The sequence below is a fragment of the Tamandua tetradactyla genome, chromosome 3 (genome assembly GCF_023851605.1).
Source record: "Tamandua tetradactyla isolate mTamTet1 chromosome 3, mTamTet1.pri, whole genome shotgun sequence".
Lineage (NCBI taxonomy): Eukaryota > Metazoa > Chordata > Mammalia > Pilosa > Myrmecophagidae > Tamandua > Tamandua tetradactyla.
The window spans coordinates 31,106,255-31,122,082 of record NC_135329.1 but is presented as its reverse complement, the minus strand read 5'-3'; the positions used below and the strand labels follow the sequence as shown (position 1 = coordinate 31,122,082).

At 39.0% G+C, this 15,828-nt stretch overlaps 1 pseudogene; it reads left to right on the top strand.

Annotated features, from left to right (window-relative positions):
- The first annotated feature begins 11,072 nt into the window (after positions 1 to 11,072).
- Positions 11,073 to 12,603, top strand: LOC143675526 (dnaJ homolog subfamily A member 1-like; annotated as a pseudogene).
- Positions 12,604 to 15,828: the final 3,225 nt, after the last annotated feature.

Here is a 15,828-nt window from a genome sequence, read left to right as displayed (position 1 = left end):
GAAGATCTTTATTTCAATTTCTACTCCATTTCCTAATCAAGAAATACATAATCCCAGGAGAAAATCATCTCTCTTTTCTCTCTCTATCTCTTTCTGCCTGCGCCTCGCTCTCTCCCTCTCCATCCCACCCTCCCCATCCTGTCTCCCTCCGCTTCCTTCTGTCTCCCTCAGTCCCCCTCTGTCTCCCTCTCTCCCTCCCTCTCTTTCCACCCCCTTCAGCTTTTATCATTTTAAACTGCATGCATGCCATTCTTCAGGGGATTAAAGTCAAATTTAGTCTTCTGCAATTGTTATTACCTACCCCTTGGCTTATGAGATGCATTTGCCTGCATTTGTAATGCATCAATAACTTCCACTCTCCTCCACTTGTAAACAATGCATTATATTAAATAGGCTGTGTCTAGCCTTGTACTGAAACAGACCATAAATTAGGACTTGAAGTTCTTGGTTTTTACTGATTCCTAAACCTGCCAGTTACATGCCTGTCCGCCCCACTGAACATTCGCTCTAAAGCTGAGAATGCACAAAGCCCTTGTTCACCGTTCCTCCTGTCTCCATCACTGCTGCCGGCTGTCAGTTTCACACCACCAAGCAGATTGTAATTGGCAGTATGAGGTGCAGAAATAGGGAATGGTTTGAATATGTGGTTTTCAACACACGACACACACACACACACACACACACACACACACAGTTTTTCTGGCTTTCAACATTCTGCAAATTTAGGGACTTGATTTGTGAAAGCTTCTAACCAGAATCCACAAGGGCTGCCCTCATTTTCTAGCACATGGATTGGAAGCAGAGAAAGGAAACACAATGCAATCAACACCTAGTGCCGTCCTAAACCAGTGCGGGGCCTGCCGGTCCTGGATGGATGTTGTTTTGGGAACTAGCCCTTGTTCTTTACTGGGAGGCCTCCCTGGGATCTGGGATCTGAAAACTTCCCAAGAGTCACGATTGCCCTGCGCGAAGCTTTAAGTGAATTCCAGGAGCAAGGAAGCAGAATTTCTACGAAGACGAGAAACCAAATCACAGAATTGCGGGTAAGTTTTGTGCACCCTTCCCTTCTGTGAAATGAAAACTTAATATCGATCTCATCACACGGCATATTCCAACATCTACCATCTTTATACAAATTCAAACGTAGGTTAATAGGATCACCTGGAGCAGGGTTTCTCAGTCTTGGCACTATTGACATTTTAGACCACATCATTCTTTGTGTGGGTAGCTCTTCTGTCCCTTGCAGGATAGTGGCCAGATCCCTGGCTTCTACCTACCAGGAGCACCTCCCCCAGAATCACGACAATCAAAATGCCTCCAAACATTGCAAATGGCCCCTGCAGGGCAAAATTGCACCAACCCCCCCATGAAGAACCACTGTAACTTGGAGTTATAGTTGGTCCTGATGCTTGCCCATAGTTACAGGAGTTCAGACCTAGTAAGAACCAGAGAGCGCCTCTACTCCAGTGGTTCTCAAAGTGTGGTCCCGGAACCAGCAGCTACAGCATCACTTGGGAACTCGTTAGAAATGCAAATTATGCTGGCCCACCCCAGATACACTTAATCAGAAACTCCGGGGGTGGGCCCCAGCCACCCAGATGTGATTCTGATACAAGTTAAAGTTTAAGGATTACTGCAGTATCCCAACATTCACCTTTAACAGATAGAAAATCTGAGCCCCAGAGAGGTAACGTGACTGCTCCAAAGTCACACAGCTACTTAGCAACACAGACCTTCTCATGTCCAGACCAAAGCACAGACCACTAAGTCGCTCTCAGGTACATCTCCCTGGGCAGGTACCCCCTCGTCCCTTCATTTTTCAGCCTGCTGCTTGCTTTACCTCCCTAAATTATTTTTCTTGCCACTTTTCCAAATGGCATTATTCTTTGTGCTTGTTTTCCTGATTCTTTACCCCTTTTGAGGTATTGACAGGATTGTCCACTAATAGGATGAGACTGAATCTAACATTTTTTCTGTGTATGCTCCCTCCTTGCCTGCTGAAGTGAGACATGTGAGTGATCTATATTTACATGTGTGCATCTAAGCATGAGTGTGTTTGGGGGAGGAGAGACACAAAGGAGGGAGGCAGAAGTTATTGTCATAGAGAGACCATGCTCCTACTCTCTCACAATAAACTGTGACAGCCACTGGCAGTTTGTCCCTTAGCTTAAGGACCAGTGGCAGGCACAAATTTTGCGATGTAGATGTCAGGCAGGCAGAAATTGATATGTTCCTTTTCTTAGATAGGGTGATTATGAAAATTCATCTTTTGGGACTTCCGAAACTCATATGTTAATCCAGGGTCGATAAGCTGACTATTTAGACTAAAATTCAAGCAGTCTTTGTGATCTCCAGCCCCCTTCCCCCCCCCACACACACACTCTCTCTCACACACACACACAGAGAAAGATCAGTTACTAAATTTAAGTCCTGCTTCCTCCAATTCTGTAGAGTTCTAGTGATAGCTTTTCATAATCCAGGGTCTCCTTGGCTTATAGATGCATCTCTGCTTTGTCACGTGGTGATCTCTTTTTCTTCTTCCTTGCCTTCTCCTCGCTATGTCTAAATTTCTTCTGCTTATAAGAACTTTAGTCATCCTGGACTAAGACCCATTTTGATTCAATTTGGTCTCATCTAAATAGGATCTTTGATGGTCCTATTTAAAAATGAGTCCACATCTACAGGACCTGGGTGCAGGACTCGAGCATGTCTTTGGAGGAGGCGTTCAATCTATCACAAGAAGAAAAATGACTTAGGCTGGAAGTTCACAAAAGAGCTCAGGAAAGAACCCAGGAGTCCTGGCTTTGGTCCACATGGGTATGTACCCACATAACCAGGTTTTATCCATTTTGAATGGCAAAAACTTCTTTGATAAATAACTTGGAGTGGGAGGAGGCCATTTCTTGGCTTTCAAAGTTCTAATAGCAACTTTGAAAAGCTAGGAAGCAGAGACCAGATGAGCGCACCAGGCCACCCTTTCCAGCCCTCAGTCCAGCATCTCTGATTTCTGCGAACTCCTAGAAACAGGAGAATCCAAGCCACAGATGAGGATTAATCAGCATACCTATGGGGAGAGGTCAGTGCAGTCCCAGATTAAATAGGGACCCTATGAAATTGCTTTTTTATAGTGAAAAGTGGTAGAACATTGGCACGTGTGCATGGTTCAACCCGATAGCATTTCATCCCTCTCCTGATAGGAGTCTTCTGAGCACCCACTACACCAATGGGACTCAGTGTCCTGCTGGAGAGAGGTGAGAGGGCAGGAGAGAGAAGTCTTCTAAGAACTCAGCTATCTAATTCAAGACAGAAAATTAGAAGTCGTTCTTGACTTATTCCTTTCTGAATCAGAAATATCAGCATGTAGCTCTGCATTTCTTCTAGAGTTGATTGTCTTTATGAAGATTCCTTATCATAAGAAATTATTTCTTGATTAAAAAACAGAAAACTGTGGTTCCTGTTGATAATCAGTATTTATTATGCTTTGTTTTTTTTTAATAATTTCTATTTCTAGGAGATGAAAACAGCTATAAGAAAAACATTCCAAGAGTCACTCAGCAGAAGATTGCCAAACCTTGCTCCTTACCAAAGAAATGCACACCCCCCCCTTTTTGGTAATTTGCCAAAGGAAAACTAGCGGTTGCAAATCTACATACAGCTGTGCAGTTTGGAGTGTGGTCCATGAGCTGGTGGCCATCAGCAAACTGTCACTGTTTCATGATAAGTAAGTAAAGAAATTGAGAGTAATCGTTTTAAAATATATATATAGCAATTTGACGTAATAATTTTATTTTTGTTGATTCTAATAATAGAAAAATGGGGGGGTTGGGTACCAAAACCATTCCCGCTAATCTTAAAGAATGCCTAGGGCATTATATAAGATTCTACAAAGGTTCCATGCACTAGGGTAACTTTCAAAAACCTACAACCTCCAGACAGGTCCCTGGACCAGATAAGTTCTGAAATGCAGAGGGGCCAGCCTCTCCAGAACATCAACTGGCTTATCCCCCATCCCATAGTATTGGCAGCCCCTTCCAATATGAAAAGTTAGAATGGGAATAGCCCAAATACCTCTAAAGAGTGAGAGAAGGATCAAAGGTGATGGTGGAATTATACAGAGAAGGTAGGGTTTAACAAATGAGTATTAGTGCTGAATCATTATGCTGCTATTTCTTTTAGATTTCAGTATCTTAGAGCAGCTAGAAATAAAAACTTTAAAACTGTAGAATTGTAACATACCAAACTCTGAAATCTGTTCTACAACTAATTGTTGCAATATACTCTGAAATGTATTGCTTTTATGTATATATCTGTTATTGAAAGAGAAGGAGGAGTGTAACAGAGAAGATAGGATTTAGCAAATGAGTATGACTGCTGAATCACGATACTGATATTTCTGTTGGTCTCCAGTGTCTTGGAGCAACTAGAAGAAAAAATGAAAAATCATGAAACTGTAACCCATACCAAACTTTAGAATCTGTTCTACAACTACTTGTTAAAATGTACTCAGAAATGTATTGCTCTTTTGTATGTATGTTATATTGCACAATAAAAAATAATAATATGGGAGGAGAGGAAGCAGTGTGTCCTAGGGGAAATAAGAATGGCTATGAGAAAAAAATCTAACACTTAACTGTACAAATACAAAAAAGTTCTTACAGGAACTAAAGCAAATGTACGTCACTATTACAAGGTGTTAACGATAGGATGGTATACGACTAATGCAAGCTAAGTTAACAGTAATATTGCAATATTCTTTCATCAGTTACAACAAGGGTACTATACCAAAGCTAAGTGTTAATAATAGGGGATATAAGGTGCTCAGGATTTCTTTTTTCAAAGCAATCAATCTCAAATTGATTGTGGTGGTGAATTCACAACTCTATGATTATACCTAGAGCCACTGATTGTACACCTCGGATAAACTGGATGGTGTGTGAATAAAACTTAAAAAATAATAATAATGATGGCTATGAGTAGGTTATTGCTGAAAACAGGTGGTGACTACCTATAGGTTCACTACAAAATGTTTCTAGTTTTCTAGATATTTGAAATTTCTATAATAAAAATATTAAAATGAAAATACTTCCAAAAATGAGGGGTTGTGTTTTGTATGTTTTTTTAATTGCTTTTTCTAATTATTCCATTTTTAATAATTTACAAAATTATCAGTCCATAATGAATTGGAAATTTAAAAAAAATTCCTTCACAGATATTTGAGAGCTGATCTGCAGGGAGGTAGATATCAGCTTAATGTAAACAATGATAATGGACATTCCAGAATGGTTATTAGGTACCAGGTCCTGTTATAAATGCTTACAAACATAAACTCTTTAACTTTGCACTTTAACTATCAAGTAGGAACTATGAGTTTCTGATTTTATAGATGAGGAAACCGAGGCCCAGAGAAGTTAAATTACTTCCCCAGTATTGCAAAAATGGTAAATGGTAGGGTGTGAGATGTGAATCTACATAGCTTTGGCTCTTGATTCCATGCTGCTAACTTCTGTCATAAGACACAAAAAAATATGAAACAAACAAACAAACAAAATATATATACATATATATATATATATATACACACAAAACTACCTGATTCATCTGTGAGCAGTAAAATATAAAGAAAATCAAGGAATGATTAACACCAAAACTTCAGAAAGAGAACGCCTTTGGGAGAAAGGAAGGCAGAGGATATAGCTGAGAGGCACACATGCCAGGCTTCAAAGTCTTACCAAGTTCAGTGTCTTGACCTGGTGAGAGATACACATGATGTTCATTCCACTGGTGTTCTTAAACTGTACACAACACAAGCTATATGGTCCTTTGTATGTGTGATACATTTCTCAGTCTAAAAGTAATTTTAAAGGAATAGCTGGAGCTGTGAAACAATGACATCTGTGGTCTCTGGAGATGATAAGCAGGTCCCCCCAGACAGAGCAGACAAGTACAGCCATTCTCTCCCGTCAGACACATGGCAGGTGAGAGGTCAAAACGACGTCTTGGGTGGTACGATGGTGGCTCAGTGGCAGAGTTCTCGCCTACCATGCAGGAGACCCCAGTTCAACTCCCAGTGCCTGCCCATGCCAAAACAAGCAAAACAAAAAAAGGACCTGTAAGTTTCCTTCTATTGCTATGTCTCAGAGTCTTCCTGAAGTCACATTCAAGATTCACAGGATGGAAGAAGCCCACCTTACCTGAGAATTTAAATGAACACCCTAAAAATGGATGCATAATTAACATTTAAGGCTACTGGAAATGACACAGTTGAGAAAATATACAAGAGCACAATTTACAGTGACAGAGGGTATTGAGGAACTCCTTGATATATTCTGAGAGCTTCCACTACATAAGATTTATATATTAATACTGATATAGAAAATATGGGGGTGGGGCAGGGACTCCTCAGTACACAGATGAAACTTCTTGCCTCAGAAGAGACTGAGGGAGTGATTTGAACAGTGAATAAAAAAGTATTTGCCAAGTCCCCTCCAGGGAACGATGAGAACGGGGGAAATTCAACTTCCCCAAGTTGAATTCTTGATATTCTCACAAGCAGTGCAGAAAACCAAAGCTATAGGCTGAGCCCCCAATCTTGGGGTTTGTTCATATGAAACTTAACCCCACAAAGGATAGGTCAAGCCTACTTAAAATTAGGCCTAAGAGTCACCCCCAAGAGAACCTCTTTTGTTGCTCAGGTGTGGCCTCTCTCTCCAGCCAACACAACAAGCAAACTCACCACCTTCTCCCTGTCTACGTGGGGCATGACTCACAGGGGTGTGGACCTTCCTGGCAATGTGAGATAGAAATCTTGGAATGAGCTGAGACTCAGTATCAAGGGATTGAGAAAAACCCTAGAATGAGCTGAGACTCAGCATCAAGGGATTGAGAAAACCTTCTGGACCAAAAGGGGGAAGAGTGAAATGAGACAAATGAAGTATCAATGGCTGAGATATTCCAAATAGAGTTGAGAGGTTATCCTGGAGGTTATTCTTATGCATTAAATAGATATCACCTTGTTAGTCAAGACGTAGTGTAGAGGCTGGAGGGAACTGCCTGAAAATGTGGAGCTGTGTTCCAGTACCCATGTTTCTTGAAGATGATTGTATAACTATAAAGCTTTCACAATGTGACTGTATGATTGTGAAAACCTTGTGGTTGATGCTCCTTTTATCTATCTTATCAATAGACAGGTAAAACATATGGAATAAAGATGAATAATAGGGGGAACAAATGTTAAAATAAATTTCGAGTGAAATGCTGGTGATTGGTGAGGGGGGGTGGGGGTAATGGTATGTATGAATTTTTTTCTGCTTTCATTTCTTTTTCTGAATAGATGCAAATGTTCCAAGAAATGATCATGATGATGAATATGCAACTATGTGATGATATTGTGAATTACTGATTATATATGTAGAACGGAATGATCAAAAGTTAACGAATGTTTGCATTTGTTTGGTGTTTTTTGGTACTTAAAAAAATTAATAAAAAAATAATAAATAAATAAAAAGAAGGGACTGAGGTAAAGTGTGTTTGCACTAAAAAAAAATTCTTCTTTGATGTGTGTAAGGCTGATGTTGCTAAAGAAACTCTGGGCTTGGAAGTGTTGAACAATTTAGAAGCTTCCCAACAACAGCCACATGAGATGAGGACATACAGCCTTAATCACTGGGACAGCTGCACTGGTGTGCCGACCAATTCAATAAATATTTACTGAAGATTCCTAGATCCCACACCAAGCTGACTGAATCAGAATCTTTTGAGAGTAGAGCCCAGAAATCTGCATATCAATAAATTGCATCCTCCACCCTCTGATTCCAATAGAGGAATATCTGGGGTTAAGAGTAAAGCTTCGTGGTGCAAGGGGAGATCTGTGGTAGAATTCTCGACAGCCATGCGGCAGACCCTGGTTCGATTCTCATTTCATGTACTTCCCGAAAAACAAACAAACAAGCATAACAAACAAAAACGAAGAAACAAAAATTCAACAAATGTTGCTGCAATAACGGGATACTCACATGGAAAAAGTAATGAAATGTGACCCCACCATGCAGCATACAAAAAAATTTAAAATAATAACAAAAAGTAAAACTTTTGTAATTACACAAACCTAAGTTGAATCTAGTTTCTGCCACTTACTAGTGGTATGATCTCGAGCAATTTATTTAACTTCACTGATCTTCAATAGTCTCATCTATAAAACTGGATAAAAATACTACTTGCCCCTCAGAGTTATCAGGAGGATTTAATTATAGATTATATATAAAATACTTGACACATAAAAAGTGCTCAAAAATATTAGCTATATTCACTTGTATCATATATGAGTATCCAAAAATTATAAGGCAATATGGGGACACAGCAGAGGAAAGAATACAAAAATGAACAAAACCGTTTCCTGCTTTCAAGGAAATTATGTCTAGAGGGACTGCAGTTAAAACTTTCCTATAAACCTGGTAGTACCACAAGAAAATTCTCAATTTTTTTCTAGGATTAGTAGCATATTACCAGCTTGAATTAATATTCTTTTAAAACCCTTGATCTTGGTATGGGTTACAATTCCACAATTTTAGGTTTTTATTTATATGGTATAAGTTTTTACTTATATAGTATAAGTATGGTATGTAACCCATACCAAGTTCTGAAATCTGTTCTACAACTAATTGTTGTGCTGCGGTTCAAAACTCATTGCTTTTTTTGTATATGTTATTTTTCATACCCAAAAAAAGTTGATTGCGATGATAAAAAAATATTTATTCCTTCTAGCCTCCTATATTCTGGAACAGCTAGAAGGAAAAATATGAGAGGATCGTATGGTAGCCCATGACAAACTCTGGAGTCTGTCCTGTAACTATTTGTTGAAGAGTGCTTTGAAAGCTATTGATTTTTTTCTTTCTTTTCATTCTGTATATGTTATATTATACAATAAAAAAAAGTTTAAAAAAAAAGAAAACTTGATCTTTTTCAGAAGACACCTTCACAAAGTAAAGGTGGAAAACTTGTTCGGAATGTGTATGAACCAAAAACGTGAACTTCCTAAGAATCAAAACTAGGGGCCGTGAATGACTTTAAACTATCAACTGACAAAAAGTTTAACAACGTTTCAGAAACTTTTTATGGGTATGGTGGCTCCAAGGACCCTGCTGACTAATCCTGCTAAATGAGGAGTGGGGACACCTTTTCAGACTCCTTCTGGCATGGTTGGGCCAGGCCTTTGCAGAGCCCATCCCCCCCGAAGGGAAAGCAGACCCCATACAAAAGCACCTCTGATTCTTCAAGGTTCTGTGACACTGTTTTGTAAGTACTAGAATCGGTTCTCTGGGCTAAGGGAGGAATATCAGTAGCAGCTCTATTTCAGAATGATAACTAATCCAGGAATCATAGCCGGGTTTGAAGACTGCACAAACTTCAAACAAATTGCTCTATCCAAACTGACCCAGAGAAATAAAAAATTGTATACCTGCCCTAACCTGGACTTCTCCACATTTTATTGATGAACAACTCTGGGGTTGATATAAAGCAGTCCAAAGCTGATTTTCCCTCTCTCTGACTCAAATCTGGTTAGGATTGCTAAGCAAGAGCTTTAATTAAAAAATCTCCTTAGTAAAATTGCAGCTGTGTAGAAATATAACTTTAAGTGAGAGTTAGTAAAAAGTTGAAGAATTTGATCACCTTTGCTTATTAGTCAATAAGAAATTTAAATCAAGGTGTTTCCTAGGAGAAACAATAGTTCGATAATCCACCATCAGATAACTAACAACTAATTATTAGGAAAGTTATGATTGTGAGTTATGATGCTTAACTTGGTACAGTGATTCTCAGTGGATACTCGGGGTAATTCCTGTAAAGTTTGAATGCCAGGCCCTACACCAGACCAATTAAATCAGAATTCTTAGAGATAGGACCTGGGAAGCAATATATTTTAAAGATCCCCCAATTGTTCTAGCAGGAAACTTGGGTTGAGAACCCCTTCCTTATTTAAGAAAGCATAGTTACCAAAAGAGATGAATGCTACTCTTAAACTAGTTTGACTTTTTCCATTGAGCACCAGAAGAATCCTGTTGATTAATTAACATTTTTCCAACAACCATGATGAATTAGTCATGCTAAGATTCAGGCCCTGGAATCAGGCATGATTCCTATGGATCAGACTCATATCTCTAAGGGGAAGATTGAAGGTGGATTTCAGAAAGGAGGGCTTGGCAGGCAACAGTCAGAAACAGGTTGACCTTGGTTAAGCAAGCCTCACAGAAGCAACAAGAAGGAAAAACTACAAGCTCATTTCTACATTCACTCAAATATTAAGTGTGCCAGGCACAAGATTCTGGGATTCTTGTGGAGAGAAAGAAATGCAGACAAAACTTCCCAGCAATGCAATATTGTAATATGTAATTGAGGTACAATATGTAATGGAGATATTTGGGGAGCACAAGGGGGTATCACAAGGGGGAAGCACAAGGAGGCAGCACAGAGGACTCAAGGGACAGGCAAAGATTCCTGGAGGAGGTAATGTATGAATTGAGTCTAAGGGTGGGAGTCTGCTAGTTCATTGGGTACTATAGCCATGCAAAGAAAAGGAAGAGCGTGACCTGTTCTGCGAATTGCACAAGTGACAGATGATGCTGGAAGGGCAGGCAAGAGGCTGATTGTAAGGATTCTGGTATGCCATACTAAACCTTGGAGTTATCATTGGAAGTCAAATGGATTATTGGTGGATTTTTAAGTAGGAGAGTAACATGATCAGATGTACAATTAGAATGATCACTCAAGCAGTTATATAAAGCCTTGCTATTCAAAGTATGGGCCAGAGACTAGCATCATCAGCATCACTCAGGAACTTTTTAGAAATTTACAAATCTCAGGTCCTATCCCAAAAGTATTAAATCAGAATCTGCATTTTAAGAAAATCCCAGATGCTTCACAAGTGCATTAAAGTTTGAGAAACACAGTTAAGGAGGAGACATTTTCATGAGAACGAGAAGTGTAATTTAGTAAGACAAGATAGGAGGCCATGACAATAATTTGTTAAATCATTCCTTTAAAAAGCTCCTTAACAACTACCCATAGAACTTTCTAGAATGCCCAGTGAGAGGCGGAGGAACAGCCGCCGCTGGAGTTGCGCACAGCGATACACTCCTTCCCGCTCCCCATTACTGGCCTCGGAGTGCTCACTAGCTGTAGAAAATGCTGAAAGAAACCACTTATTAGGGGTCAAACCCAATGTCACCCTGGAAGCGTTTCTTTATAAGAAACTTTCTTTGAAATACCAGCCTGATAAGAATCCAAATGAAGGCAAGAAGTTTAAACAGATTTCTCAAGCACATGAAGTGCTCTCTGATGCAAAGAAATGAGAATTATATGAGAAAGGAAAACAGGTCATCAAAGAGAGTGGAGCAGGTGGACGTTTGAGCTCCCCCATGGACATCTTTGATATGTGTTTTGTAGGTGGTAGAAGGACGCAGAAAGGAGAAGTAAAAATGTTGTGCATCAACTTTCAGTAACCTTAGAAGAATTATAAAATGGTGCAACAAGAAAACTAGCTCTGCAAAAGAATGTGATTTGCCACAAATATGAAGGTCGAGGAGGTAAAAAAGGAGCAATAGAGTTCTGCCCCCATTGCCGAGGTACTGCAATGCAAGTCAGAATTGAGCAGATAAGTTACCAATGAAAGGAAGGGGTAAGGGGTATGGTATGTATGAATTTTTTTCTGTTTTCCTTATAGTTTTCTGAATTGATGCAAATGTTCTAAGAAATGATCATAATGATGAATATACAACTCTGTGATGATATTGTAAGTTATTGATTATATATCAAGAATGGAATGATCTTATGGTAGGAATGTTTGTGTTTGTATGTGGTTATGTTTAATAAATAAAAAATAAATAAATAAATAAATAAGAATTCAGCAGATAGGAACTGAAATGGTTCAGCAAATTCAGTCTGTGTGCATTAAGTGCCAGGGCCATGGTGAACGGATCACACTTAAAGATAGATGTAGAAGTTGCAATGGAAGGAAAATAGTTTGAGAGAAGAAGATTCTAGAAGTTCATACTGACAAAGTCATGAAAGATGACCAAAAGATACATTCCTGGGTAAAGGAGACCAAGAGCCAGGCCTAGAGCCAATAGATATTATCATTGTTTTAGATCAGAAGCATCATGGTGTTTTTACTCAACTAGGAGAAGACTTTTACATATGTTTAGACATACAGCTGGTTGAAGCATTATGTGGCTTCCAAAAGCCAATAACCACTCTTGACAACCAAACCATAGTCATCACTTCTCATCCATGTCAGTTGTCAAACATGGAAATATCAAGTGTGTGCTAAATGAAGGCATGCAGTTTCTCATAGGCCATATGAAAAGGGTCACCTAATCATCTAAGTTAGGGTAAACTTTCCTGAAAATGGCTTTCTCTCTCCTGATACACTGTTTTTGCTGGAAAAATCCTACCTGAGAGGAAAGAAGTAGAAGAAACTGATGAATGAACCAGGTAAAGCTGATGGACTTTGACCCCAATGAGGAAAGATGGCAGCATTACCATGGAGAGGCATATGAGGATGATGAGCATCCCAGAGCGTCGAACCTCTTAGTTGGGGCCAGTGACTAACACTACCAGCATCTTATGTATGCAGTAGTGAATATGTGAAGGGCTGTAATCATAATATGCTCACTACTTGTTATTATTTTTGTTTTAATATTCAACTATAGTAGTGCTTTAAAAGTTAAATGAAGAATAAACTCAAATATAAAAGCTCTCACTTTGCCCTGTATGTATGATGACTTCAGTGTGCAAGGTGAAGTTTAATACTTGAAAGAACCATTGGTTTAGAAAAAGAAAAGTCTCCTTAGCATCTGTTAGGCCATACCTTGTAATCGTTTTTCGCTGTATACATGACTAGCTTAGAGTGAAATGCCTAGGTCTAGATATGTGTATTGACTTCAGTGAATGACCTTTCATTGTTAAACTATGAAATTAAAACTGTATTTAACTGGCAATCAGAAAAAAAAAAACACCACCACCCATGGAGTAAGGAGGACATTGTCTGTATTTTAGAACTTTACCTACTCTATGAGACCAAATGAAAATAGTTTTATTTTGTCCAAAACCTAAATTTTCTGTAGCACATAATCTAACTCAACCAGTCTGGATAGATTATTTAAACAACCCAAACACAGGGAGCCCAGAATGGGAATAAGAGTTTGTAATTCTGTATCACTTAATGTAATGCCATCCCAGATACATCCCAGAATATGTTGAGCAAATAACTAAAAAGTATTAGCAAAGTCCCTTGAGGGATGGGGAAAAAAAATAGGAACTATTAAACTTTACCACCAGGGAAATCCCTGATACTGTCTCAAACACTATGGACTCCCAAGTCAATAAGCCAAGCACTTAATCTGGAGGCTTGCTGTTGTGGAGTTTATTTATGAAGCAGAGAAGCTAAGCCTATCTATTGATATGCCTAAGAGTTACTTCCAAAAGACCCCTTTCATTGCTCAGATGTAGCTTCTCTCTCTCTCTAAGCCCAACTCTGCAAATAATAGCATTCCTCTCTCCCCTACATGGGATATGACATCCAGGAGTGAAAGTCTCCCTGGCAAAATGGGATGTGACTCACAGGAATGAGCCTGGCCCTGGCACTGTGGGATCGACAATGCCTTCCTGACCAAAAAAAAGGGGGGAAAGAATTGTAACAAATAAGGTATCAGTGGCTAAGCGAGTTCAAATAGAGTCGAGAGGTTACTCTGGAGGCTACTCTCAGACAAGCTTCAGCTAGATATTGCTATTATTTCATGGTTTGCCAAACGCCAATCAAAACCATTACTGCCAACCTGTAACACCTAGGTCTTTATCTGAGATTCAACAAAGGTTCCATGCACTATGATTACTTTCCAGAAACCTTTCCATATGGGTCCTGAAACTCAAAGGGACCAGCATCTCCAGAATATTAACTAATTCCATCCCCCTATCCAATATTATTGACAGCCCTTTCCAATATGAAAAAGTTAGAATGGGCATAACCCAAATACACCTAAAGATTGGGAGAAAGATCAAGGAATAAGGTGAAGTTATAACAGAGTAGTTAGGATTTAACAAATGAGCATGACTGCTGAATATTGATATTTTTCAGTCTCCAGTGTCTTAGAGCAGCCAGAAGTAAAAACATAAAATTGTGGAATTGTAACCCATACCAAACTCGGAAATCTGTTCTACAACTAATTGTTGCAGTGTGCTTTGAAATTTATTGCTTTTTTGGTATATATGTTATTTTTCACAATTAAAAAAAATTTTTTTAAAGCAACCCATGGACATCTGTCTCTGTGTATAGAATGCATCTACACACCTCCAAAAGATCTAATTGATAAAAATTCAAACAACCCTTGAAGAAATCAGCTGAGCTTTCTCCTCAAATTAGCTTCATTTTCCACCAACTTAGCCAGATCCTGTAGAAACAGCAACAGCCTAACAAGAACCATAGGTCATGTACACTGGAACGTGTACAGATATCTACGGTGGAGTTTCAGATGCAGTTTCAGCAGAAGAAAGGAGTGGTCCCTCTCATCGTGTTTTGATGATGAGTACAGACAATAAGGCTATTGTCTTCCACTCTTTGTTTCCTAGAATACCACATGTGATATGAGAACTGCCTTGGTGGTGGGGACCCAGATTAAAATCAGTTGTGAAAACTAACCATTTTAAGAAGGGCGAACTGTGGTATATACATATGATAGAATGGGCATTGCCCAAATATCCCTAAAGTTTGGGAGAAGGATCCAGGGAGAAGGAGTTATAGCAGATAGGATTTAACAAATGAGTATGACTGCTGAATCATTATGTTGATATTTCTTTTAGTCTCCAATGTCTTAGAGCAGCTAGAAGGAAGTATCCGAAATTGTGGAACTGTAACCCATACCATACTTTGAAATTTGTTCTATAACAGCTTGCTAAAATATGCTTTGAAATTTATTGCTTTTTTGTATATATTTCATAATAAATAATGTTTAGGATTTTTAAAAAATCAGTTGTGAACTGTATAGTTGCTAACTGTGTATCTGAGAGAGAAAGAGAGGGAGAGAGAGAGAGATCTGAAAAAGAAATATAGAAGAGGCTGTGTGTCTTGGAAGTAAGTCTAGGGTAGAGAAAATGCCCTCTCTTTGATCATGGGCAGTTGTAATTTAATGTTAAGTTATGTCCACTTAGACTCTCTTCCTAAATCACCAAGTCCAAGTCACGGACTTCTAAACAAAGATATACATGCACTCGTAAGCATGGCTGGTATTCCAAGAAAGGACCCAGAATGAGAAGAAGAGGAAAAGCCAAGTTCTACTTCCCATAGCCCTCTAAAATCATCACATTCCCTCGGTACTCATTCTTTCCATAAAGTAGAATACCCCTTTCCAAGCTGGGGTTGCCCAAGGCACTTCTTTTCATCAGAAAATAGTCTGTCCCCGAAGTGGGGACAGACTATTTTCACTTCAGAAGTGAATCTTGAAGAATTTGAAAGAAGGTAAGGTAAGAAGTAGGGGGGTTAAAAGGACAACAAGCAATTAGTCTATAAATAAACATAAGTGTACCTCATCTTTAACAATCAGTGTATTATTGAACAGTGTGTACAAATTGGACTGGGGTTAAATGAATCCTATTTTAAGCCCATTCTGGGAACTTGCTATTTAAAGGAATCCTTTGTAAAGTGGATAATCACCCATTAATGAAGCTTTTGTTAAATATGGAGTTCTACAAAGCCGAAGGTCTCAAATAGGCTCTGATTGGAAGTTCACCCACAGATATTGGCAGAATATAACTTTGTCTGTGTGCCAGAGAACCGAACTC